We start from the raw sequence: 12023 nt of genomic DNA, 5'->3' as shown, positions 1-12023 counted from the left end.
CTGATTGGTTGCTATGGGCACCGGGTCAACTTTTCCTCTGCACAAATTCTTGCCAAAGCTCCCCCCCCCTCCCCAATGTACATTAGATATGCTACAACTGGTTGATGACATGGGTCAACTGGTTGATGACAATTTGCTCCTCAGGATGAGCATGGATGACCTGGCGATTAGACAAAACAATGCAAGCATGTCCACCTGATCAGGAGAGAGACCATACTGTCAAGCACATTTATGCTTAATTGTGCCCTAAGGGGTTAACTTGTTTTTTGCAGGAGGACACTAAGGAGAGCACATGCTTGCTTCAGCCAATCAGTGTTGCTGCCCTGCTCCCCTAAGTCTGGCTAGAATGGGAGGAGCTAGTTAGTCTGGAGATAGATTTGTGTTTGAGAAGTCTTGAGAGAGAGGAGAGTGCAGGTCACCTTTAGACCTCTGCTGTGGACCTGTATCTTACCACCTCACCACATGAGGACAGGCCTAAGGAAATCCAGTTTCTGCACTAATCTTCACAGGATCCAGCTAACCAGGTTGCCCAGCAAGTCAGAACCAAGTCTTCAGTGGGGAGAAGAGCCAGCAGACCCCATTTGCAAAGAAGAGGATAATGAAAGAAAGAAAGTCTCGGGCAACTCCGGTCCATAAGTCTACATTCCGAACATGGCGGTAAGCCCTGACACAAGATTCCTAAGTGGAGAGCAGAGTCAGGGTTTGTCAGCTCCAAAGTCTTATACAAGCTATACAGTCAAGTTCAGACCTGTCCAAAGTAAATCTTAGCAAGCAAGAAACTAGTTAGTCAGTGAGGACTACAAGTTCCATTAGTGCCTAGAAGCAACTGTGATCCCCAAAGCATTCTACAGCAAACTCTGCACTAACTGTTGAGTAAAACAGAGTAGTTTCCATAACCCTGCATCTGTGGTTGTTATTACCTTAGCACCTGGCACAGAAAGCTACTTCCCCTGGAGTGTGGAGGTCAACACTACCTTGGCATCACAAACTTTATTCCAGTCATAGAACCCCACCAGTATTACACGCATACAAACAAAATTATATAATAACTGCTTCCTTATGGCCTTATTCTTGTGTGCACAAAAGTGGAAATTTGATGCATTTATTGCATCAGTTATGCAATCTGTCCTCCATATTGCATCAAGTGGAATATACACAATTTTTGTTTTCAACATAATAATTGCCCACCTGTATAATATGGTGATTATGCCCTTGGAGAGGAGGCCCAGCTCAATTTGGTAATCAGTGGAGGAAACCTAAAGGGGTTGTCTGGTGAAAAACAACGTATCTTCTAACCACAGGACCCCTTGTGACGTCACGCCCTGCCCCCGCCTGTCACGCCCACTCCCATAGACTTGCATTGAGGGGGCGGGGCGTGACATCACATGGGGGCGGAGTCGTGACATCACAATACTCTGGCCCCGTGGTCGTCACGCTTCATACTCAGAGCCTCCAGCGCTATCCTTTGGATAAGGGATAAGATGTATTAGGGCTGGAGTACCCCTTTAAGTAAGACAGATTTTGTGCTAAAGTCTTGTTGTTGTCAGAGCTATAGCTTCCCACAGATTTCGCTGTCACAGCAAATTTCTGTCTATATGATTTATCATTGACAGAAGATTCTGCTACTAGAAGCCTATACAGTATAAAACATGGTCACATAAAAATAACTGCAATAAGGTGTTAGACTATTAACTATTAATCTGCTAAAATTGTCTTTAGAATAGATGAAATATTTAGCAGAGCTGCCTCTGCAGGATGTAAACAATCTATTTGTAGCACAACATAATGAGTACAAGTACGCACTTCCTCTGTAATGGATATAGAAGAACTTCCTGTAGCTCATTCTGCAATCTCCCATTCCGGAAACAGGTTACTCTAGGTAGTCCTTTTTGATCGTTACCTTTCCATGTCCCAGGAAATCAAAGTACATAACAGTTTATATTTTATTTGATTTCCTTTAATTGTGAGCGCAATCGGTGGAAAATCTTCAATGAAAGCAAAGCGGTAATGTTATAGAAGGACTAGTGTAACAGGCTTTTACCCACAACCTGTTATACAGACCTGTTGTATGCTGCTAAGCAAAGGAGACTATGGGGGGGATTTATCAATTTTACCTGTTGACAGTTTTTTTTTTACCCTTCTTTTGTTCACTTTGGTTTTCGTGGACGTGCACCAAATTTATCATTTGGTGCAAGTTGTTAGTAATTTTGACGCAAATGTTGAAATCAGCTGTTCACAGCACCTTTTACACAGAACTTACCGCCGCAGAGAACGCGTATTTTACCCTGTAGAGCAGCCATTTCGGGGTCCCTCCTGCAGTATATCAGCAAGCAACATGAGTTATTTTCTTTTGTGGGGTTTATATATATATCATGTGAAATGGATTTTATTTTTAACTTTAGTGTTTTTTTTTTTTTTTGTTACTTTAGTGCAGTGGTCTTCAAACTGTGGCCCTCCAGATGTTGCAAAACTACAATTCCCAGCATGCCTGGACAGCCGTTGGCTGTCCGGGCATGCTGGGAGTTGTAGTTTTGCAACATCTGGAGGGCCACAGTTTGAAGACCGCTTCTTTAGTGCTTACCTTTCCTGAACCGGTGTGGCCATGTCCAATGCTGGCTCAACGGAGGGTGAAGGTCCCTCAGAGACAACTATGTCGCAGGATAGTATTACGCAGCCCCGGAGGCGTCGCTGCTTTCACAAAAAAAAAAATGTAATGTATTTTGACGCCTTTACATTTTCTGACATTGCTATGTGTGTTTTCCATGTGCAAAATTTCCTGGTGGTGAATTGCGCAAAAAAAAAACCCTAAAGGCGCAAAATTGCGCCAAAGATCAATTGGCGCAAATGATGAATTACTGACTAAAGTTAAAATCATACACAGAACCGTGTGATTTTGAGAAAGTTGTAAAAATGCACCAAACTTTGGTGCAAAAAGACACTGCGCCAGAGTTACGTGGAAAAAAAACACATAAATCCTTTGATAAATACCCCCCAAAGTCTTGTAATACATGAGCCCATAGACTGCAGCTCTGTGTTTGTGGCCAGCCTAGTAGATAGAACGGTTACCCTGCAGTGCTGGGGTCCTGGGTTTAAATCCCATCAACAACAAAGTATGCATGGAGTTTGTATGTTCTCCCTGTGCTTAAAGGAGTTTCCTCTGGGAACACAGGTTTCTGTCCACCTTCAAAAATAAAGTGATAGGGGGATTTGGAATTTAGATTGTGAGCCCCAATTGGGACATGGATACATTTTAGGGAAAACAAGCTATGTACAGCACTGCAGAATATGTTGGTGATAATATATATTACATTTACCATTTTCTGTGCCTTTCCACAACTTTATACTCTGCAGCACTACCATATCTGTTTGGGATCTTTAGAACTGTTTGTACTAAGCTTCTTTTTGTTTTAAATGTTTTTTGTTTTTTTTTAAAGAAGAAAACATACAAAACATGCAATCCTGCCCCAGCAGGCGGGTTCTCCATCCCACCTCCCTTAAAGAGTAATACAGAACAGAAATGCACTGTACACAAAACAATACGATATCATGGAGAAGTAATTCAGAACTCCTGTCGCCTGTAAATAATGGATCAGTGATATGTTACAGACATTATGAGTCAAATATTAAGGTACCAAAATATTTTTTTAAGAAAACCTACCAGAGTGAGTCAGCGACTTCTTATTGTATCATATATAATTACTATAAGGCTAAGTTTCCACTTGGTTTTTTTCTGGGAGTTTTTGGAATACTGCCACTGCAGTTATTGAGCCAAAGTCAGAAGTGGATCCATAAGGGAGGAGAAGTGTAAGGGTATGTTCACACTACGGAGTTCCCAGCGGAATTCCGCAGTGTGAACCTCCGCGAGACCCGTTCACACTGCGGAATTTCAGCAGCAGACAATTCCGCCGCTGAAATTGTTCCGCGCAAAGAAAGAAGATGTTTTCTTTGCGCGGAAGTCCGCGAGCACTGCATAGCCGTCAATGTGATGGTGCAGTGCCGCGCGGTCCTTCCACCGCCGCCGGCTGCCAGTCTGAATCTCCGCTCGCTGAATTCAGCGAGCGGAGATTCCGTTCACACTCTATAGTGTGAACATACCCTAAGTCCTTCCTTTATATGTCCTATTCCTTTTGAATACATTTCTGGCTTTGGCACAAAAACTGTAGTGGCAGTTTTCCAAAAACTGCCAGAGAATAAACCAAGTGGAAACTTAGCCTAAGGCTGAAACCAAAGAGACAGATCATCAGTGGCTATATGAGACCAAGCCTGAATCTCAACAGCTTTCTGGAAGCCAATCCTAACAAATCTAACCACGCAACCCATAAACTTTCTACTTTGGGGATAGCATTTCTTTTATGGTATGTCTTTTTAAGATTTAAAAGCCAATTGACTTTAGTGCATTAGCTGACAAATGCCCTAATTGTCGGAACTGTCTTTTCATCCATCCAGGGTTACATTATGATGTTTCGGGCCATGTATAGCATTCTAGCATCAGCAATCATATGAATCAATTGTGAACAGATCCTCCACATAAACAAAAAAATTGCAGGGGACAGTTGGAGTACATCTAAGCCCAGGTAAGAGAGGAATTTAGGGGTTTTACAAAAAACACGTATTGGGTATTAGTATCAAATATCTCCTTCCACTGATCAACCTCAATTGGGCCTATTATACTCCTTTCCTATTTATCTTTACAGGATATTAATGGACCTATACAGTTTGGTCATAATTTAATCTTATAATTGGTCATAGTTGCCTCCCCAACAAATACAGGGCAACCTCACTGTTGAGACCTGCCAAAGGAGCACAGTCTTAAAGTATAGTCATACCAATGAGCTTTGCTGAAGATACATAACCCTCTAAAAACCATCATACTGCATTTATAGGTGAAGCTTCTTGCTCATGGAATTATTATTTCAGACCATTGTACCCTGGGCTTTATATATGACATGTAAATCAGCATAACAGATTTTCACACTTATCTAACAAATTTATGCTGAATATATTGAAGGAACTTGATAAACCATAGACTGCATTCTATGCATGACAATATATCTTTGGCAATTCAGTAACTGTTCAGTAACTGTTCAGTTATCTTTGGCAGTTCAGTAACTCCTGCTCCAATAAGGATGGGTATATTGGCTTTGGTGCCAGTTTACATTCCATAAATAGAGAGAAGTTAAACCATTATGTGATAGCCTGGTGGGGTTGTAGGGTAGTTGGGGTGTTGCTGTAGTATATGAGGGGTTAACTTAACCCTTGTCACTCGTGACGCCAGGGTGAGGGTTAAAACTCTGTAGTAATGCTGGGCCTATCGCCACCCTTCCCAAGAGCGATAGGCGAGTTGTAAAATAAATGGATTGTCCACAGCAGAGCTGAACTTAAAACTTGCAGGAACTTTACTGAAGATTTTCTGTACATGCAATATCGGTAAAAGTCCAGATAACAGAGTCTATATAGACAGCACAGCAGTGACTGACAGTTACTTAGGACCAGAAAGTTCTCTTAAGATTAGGAAGATTGAATTTGCATAGATCCGCTGGATTTAGGGGTTGGATTAGGTCCAGAGATCTTGCGGAGATAGCGGGGAATTGTAAGAACTATCCGTCTCTAGCGCAGGCCTAGGCCGCAAGGCTTTGGCCTAGTAATTGTCTTGAAAGCTGCGGAGGTCCTACCTCATCCAGAGTCAGCAACCCAAGAGCAATGATGCTGCTTGCTTGGCAGCGCAGGAACAAGAGCGCGACAAAATGGAGCAGCTCCCTTATATGGGCAGGGGCTGGCCATTTTGGATTGGTCCATATCAGCTGTCACTCACCATTACAATGGATTGTGGGTGATCACCTGACTTGAACCACCAAAGGTCCTTTAGCAAACCATAGAGTTCTGTGAACCGGGTCACATGACCCGCGGGTCCTGCGATGCTAAAACAAGTAAGTAACACCATATACATATATTTATATAGATATTGACAGGCATTTATCTAGCGATTAAGTTAATTTTTTTTTTACCAAAAATGTCGCACCTGACTACGCGATTTTTCGTGCAACATTTTGACTGGAAAGCGAGAAAAGCAAGTTTCCCAAAACTTAACTATGAAGTAATAATTTTAAAATGGACTACGGGTAGTCTGGTATTTATTTACTAAGTCATAACAAGGTTAAAAATTGACTAAATTTACTCCAGCTCAAACATGGAGCAGAAAAAGCTACTACCAAAGTAAAAAAAGAAAAAAATGCTTACGTGAAAGAAAATTATCAACAAGCTGAAACCAGTTGATAAATAAGTCACACATAAGCAAAAAAAAAAGTAAGGAAAAAATTACTAAAAAAAAAGAATACATAAGCAAATATTGATAAATGTCCCTCAATATTTACAAATATCAAGTTACTAAGGGGTGACTAGGGGTTAATTAGGGAAGCAAACCCCGACAGTCCTAGGGACTCTAACTTTGGGGACTAATAACTAAGGCACAGTATGAAATACGGTGCCGTAACACCACAATTACATACAACACCACTGGATTTTCGGTGAAGGTGCCTTCAATGTGAGTGGCCTAAAAATAGTGATGTCCAAGAAAAAACACTCAGAAAAGAACATCCAGCCCTAAATCTAAATCACATTGAGAGGGGGATATACCAAGTCTCTGCATATACCTGTAAAACCAATATATTCACAGTTTGCTGAAATACTGAATTCCTACCACATCAAATATTGAACATAAAACAGGTAAACAATGCATTTGGGGGGATTTATTCAAACCTGTGTAGAGGAAAAGTTGACCAGTTGCCCATAGCAACCAGATTACTTGTTTTATTTTTCAGAAGCCATTTTAAAATGTTAAGAAGCAATCTGGTTGCTATGGGCAACTGTACCCAATTATACAGAAATGCCATTTATTTTCTTTACATTGCATATCACAAGAAGGAAGGTAACGTACAGTGATTGGTTTATTCATTGAGCTTATAGACAATGCTAAACTTACATCCCTCAGGGCTTCTACGCATCGCTTTTATGAATTGTGTCACTATTGTAGTGTCCCAGTACCTTATTCTATACGGTACTTGTTTATTTATGGGTCCCCATAGCCAGAGTCCCTAGGACGTAGGGATTCCTATTAATCCAGTCTACCCCTAGTCGCCTCTATTCTAGTATATCATTAGTAATTTATGCATAGGTTAATGTAAATAGCATAATATATGTAAATAAATGGTTAATTACTTGTTTCTATGGCGTCGCAGGGCCTTCAGGTCATGTGATGCGTTCCAAGCCTCACTCTGGATGCGTTCCAGGCCTCACTTTGGTATTTCTAGCCTCGTTTTTGTATTATTATGTGTATAGGAAGTCAGATGTTCACCCAGAAGCCTGTGTGACGGTGAGTGACAGCTGACCTTGGACCTATCAAATTAGACTCCACCCCCTGTCCATATAAGGGACGCGGCAGCCATTTTAGTTCTTTTGCTCCGGTGCTCTTGATGAGAGAAGACCTGTACAGCAGTAATCGCAGTGAGTTAGGCCTGAGCCTTGCGGCAACGGCTGAACAATTATAGTTATAGAGTGTATCAATCCCCAAACACTCTGCGGGACTACCGGACCTAATCTACCCCTAAATCCGGACGGATCCACGCACCAATTACCTTGATTCTATTAACCTGCAAAAGATGCAAAGTCCACAGCAACTGTCAGTCATTGAAGTCTATACAAGTGTATTACAGAGACTGTTACTGCATTCTGAATGTACCGCAAGTTCAAGAGTAAAGTTTACTTCAGTTCAAGTTTAACTCCAGTGTGGACTTTCAGTCATTATCTGCATACGCCTGTCGTTTCTGGGAAGGGCGGCGATAGGCCGAAGCTATACCTCAATAATACCAGCCACCAGCGAGTGACAGGGTTAATATTAACCCCTCACATACCATTACCATACCACCACTACCATACACCCCCAAGAGCTACCACACTATTATTATTTATTTTTAATGCCGGCCGGTGGAATGGCTTCTGACAAGCCTGAAACAAGTGACAGTGGGGCCCCATAACAATTGAGGCTCTGCTCTAATATGACTTTTTTTTAGCAGCATATCAGAAAAGCTCATCTTCCCAATGCACAGGGTTAATCCACACAGTAATGTCACTGTACAGGCATAATGTACACAGTGAAGTCACCATGCAGGAATAATGTAGACATTAACATCACAGCATAGGAATAATGCCTGCAGTGATATTACAGTACAGGAACAATGCCCAGTGCGGTGTAATAATAGTAGGATAATGTGCACAGTAAGGTCACAGTACAGCGATAATAGACATAATGATGTCTGTCACGCCCCATGGGTGTGGACCCACTGTGCCACGTGGCTGCTGGCCTATCTTGCAGAGTGGGGCAGGCAGACGCAATAGAAGGCGTCAGACGCAGCAGAGCTGAATTAGGTGACTTAAGCAGGCAGGTGCTGTAACAACAGCAGAGCAGGAAAGCTCAGGTGCAGAAAACTGGAACACAGCAGACAGGAACACAGCAGACATCAACACTGGAACACAGCAAACATCAACACTGGAACACAGCAGACATCAACACTGGAAGACAGCAGACAGGAACACAGCAGACATCAACACTGGAACACAGCAGACATCAACACTGGAACACAGCAGAAAGTAACACAGCAGACATCAACACTGGAACACAGCAGACATCAACACTGGAACACAGCAGACAGTAACACAGCAGACATCAACACTGGAACACAGCAGACATCAACACTGGAACACAGCAGACAGGAACACAGCAGACAACAACACTGGAACACAGCAGACATCAACACTGGAACACAGCAGACATCAACACTGGAACACAGCAGACAGGAACACAGCAGACAACAACACTGGAACATAGCAGACAGCAACACTGGAACACAGCAGACATCAACACTGGAACACAGCAGACAGTAACACAGCAGACATCAACACTGGAACACAGCAGACATCAACACTGGAACACAGCAGACAGGAACACAGCAGACAACAACACTGGAACACAGCAGACATCAACACTGGAACACAGCAGACATCAACACTGGAACACAGCAGACAGGAACACAGCAGACAACAACACTGGAACATAGCAGACAGCAACACTGGAACACAGCAGACATCAACACTGGAACACAGCAGACAACAACACTGGAACACAGCAGACAACAACACTGGAACACAGCAGACATCAACACTGGAACACAGCAGACAGGAACACAGCAGACATCATCACTGGAACACAGCAAAATCAACACTGGAACACAGCAGACAGGAACACAGCAGACATCAACACTGGAACACAGCAGACAGGAACACAGCAGACATCAACACTGGAACACAGCAGACAGGAACACAGCAGACATCAACACTGGAACACAGCAAAATCAACACTGGAACACAGCAGACAGGAACACAGCAGACATCAACACTGGAACACAGCAGACAGGAACACAGCAGACATCAACACTGGAACACAGCAAACATCAACACTGGAACACAGCAGACAGGAACACAGCAGACATCAACACTGGAACACAGCAGACATCAACACTGGAACACAGCAAACATCAACACTGGAACACAGCAGACAGGAACACAGCAAACAGGAACACAGCAGACATCAAAACTGGAACACAACAGACATCAACACTGGAACACAGCAGACAGGAACACAGCAGACCGCAAACAAGGACCTTCGCTGTAGTAAACTACAATGTTGCTCAGGCACCACAGGAAGGGTTGGGAATCCAATAGGGAGTGCCCACTGGCCCTATAAGCTTCAGACAGTGCTCACGCACAGCCCCTAGAGGACTGAGGAGAAACTGCAGCCATGGCAGAAGCAGGACATGGTACAGAGCAGGCCGCTTGATGTATGTAAGAAATAGGACACACAGTACGCCGATGGTTTTCAACCAGCGGTGTCACAATGTCATGGTACGGAGGTAACCTAATCAGTGATGTTATGACACAAAGATAAAGCAAACAGTGATGGCAAGTGCTGGGATAACACACACATGATGTCCCAGCACAGGAAAAACACAACATAATGGCTGACATTTATCATGGTCTTTAGACTGATTTTTGTGTCTACAAAAGGCAGGGTTTATTTGCGCCTTTTATGCGCCTTTTGGTTTACACATTTCTGCAGATTTTGAGTTGCAATCCACTGATTTTGGCAATATACATGATATGGAAGGGTTTTATCAACTGCGCCTTTTTGTGAAAAGGTCGCAAAACCACTGAAAAGTCTCTAAAACGACACCAGCCCAGACTTAGCTTAGATTTTTGGTGTATGTGAAGAGAAAATTTTCAGAAAATGTGACCTGCACAAAATTTATCAAATGCTCTGTGACCATTTAATAAATGTGGTGTTCTTACACATCACCAGCTCACAAAAAAAAGGTGTAGAAAAATGCTTCACTTACACTACAATGATAAATGCCGGCCCATATGTGAAGCTGCAGAGCAGTTATAATGCACACAACAGATAACTGAAAGAGAAGGCTTTGCATGCTACCCTGGTAGTTGTGCCCATGGCTTCTGGTGTAAAGTACATATGCATGGGATTTCATACATATGTGCAATAATGGGCTAAACATGCACTTCTCCAGGCTTTTTCTTGTGATTGGATGGGGTCTCAACACAGTCCCGACCAATGAAAACTCTTGATATGTATTTAGGACATATGAAAAGAAGTTGTCCAGCAAATACTTTTTTTTTTTTTTACCTCTTATAACATACCTGTCAGATCCAAAAAAAAAAAAAAAAACTGTTCTATGTTACTCAGTATTTAATCCTGATCATGTAAATGTAATTATTATGGAACCATCACCAATATTTCACAAAAAATTTGCATATTACAGCTGCGCAATGTCTTTTTCATCTTCCCAAAGGGAGGGGGCAAGTCCCTCTTTTGCCTGCACTGTGATGACTCTTCCCCCTCTCTCACTCTGCTAACTCACTGCTCTGGGGAGAAACAAAGAAACATAGAATGTGTCAGCAGATAAGAACCAATTAATCTGAATCCTATCAATATTCCCTGGCCCTATTTTATATGAAAGATAGCCTTATACTTATCCCATGCATGCTTAAACTCCTTCACTGTATTTGCAGCTACCACTTCTGCAGGAAGGCTATTCCATGCATCCACTACTCTCTCAGTAAAGTGATACTTCCTGATTTTAGTTTTAAATTAGAGGGGCTAAGGTTTAAAAGTATGTCCTCTTGTGGTAGTTTTAAATATGCTCTCCTCCTTTACCGTGTTGATTCCATTGTATATAAAAATTTCTATCATATCCCCCTCTGTCTTTTCTTTCTTCCAAGCTATACATGTTAAGGTCCTTTAACCTTTCCTGGTAAGTTTTATCCTGCAATCCATGTACTAGTTTAGTAGCTCTTCTCTAAACTGTCTAGAGTATCTATATCCTTCTGGAGATATGGCCTCCAGTACTGTGCACAAAACTCCAAGTGAGGTCTCACCAGTGCTCGGAACAGCGGCATGAGCACTTGCCTCTTTTTACTGCTTATATCTCTCTCTATACATCCAAGCATTCTGCTAGCATTTCCTGCTGCTCTATTACACTGTCTGCCTACCTTTAAGTCTTCTGAAATAATGACCCCTAAATCGCTTTCCTCAGATACTGAGGTCAGGACTGTGTCAAATATTCTATATTCTGCCTGAGGCTTTTTACGCCCCAGGTACATTATCTTGCACTTGTCCACATTAAATTTCAGTTGCCAGAGTTCTGACCATTCTAGTTTGCCTAAATCCTTTTCCATTTGGGGTATCCCTTTAGGAACATAAACCCTGTTACATATCTTTGTGTCATCAGCAAAAAGACATACTTTACCACAAAATTGGTCCCAGTACAGATCCCTGAGGTACCCCACTGATAACAAGACCTTGCTCTGAATATACTCCATTAGCTACAACCCTCTGTCACTCAGCTACTGCCTAATCCACTCAACAATATTGGAGTCCAAGTTCAAAAACTATAGTTTAT

At 42.3% G+C, this 12023-nt stretch overlaps 1 protein-coding gene and 1 long non-coding RNA gene across 8 annotated transcripts in view; one reads left to right on the top strand and one right to left on the bottom strand.

Moving 5' to 3' along the window:
- Positions 1–12023, bottom strand: part of MCF2L (MCF.2 cell line derived transforming sequence like) — a 307099-nt gene that overhangs the window by 191968 nt on the left and 103108 nt on the right. The window lies entirely within an intron of this gene.
- The window catches only part of LOC130355542 (uncharacterized), a 67712-nt gene that overhangs the window by 13942 nt on the left and 41747 nt on the right, over positions 1–12023 (top strand). Inside the window, exon 3 of the long non-coding RNA XR_008888574.1 lies at positions 4447–4574. This is a non-coding gene — a long non-coding RNA (uncharacterized LOC130355542). The remainder of the gene's footprint in view (positions 1–4446; positions 4575–12023) is intronic.

This window comes from Hyla sarda, chromosome 2 (genome assembly GCF_029499605.1).
Source record: "Hyla sarda isolate aHylSar1 chromosome 2, aHylSar1.hap1, whole genome shotgun sequence".
In the NCBI taxonomy this organism is placed as follows: Eukaryota; Metazoa; Chordata; class Amphibia; order Anura; family Hylidae; genus Hyla; species Hyla sarda.
Note: the sequence above shows the minus strand (reverse complement) of the source record. Positions and strands in the feature narration are given on the sequence as shown.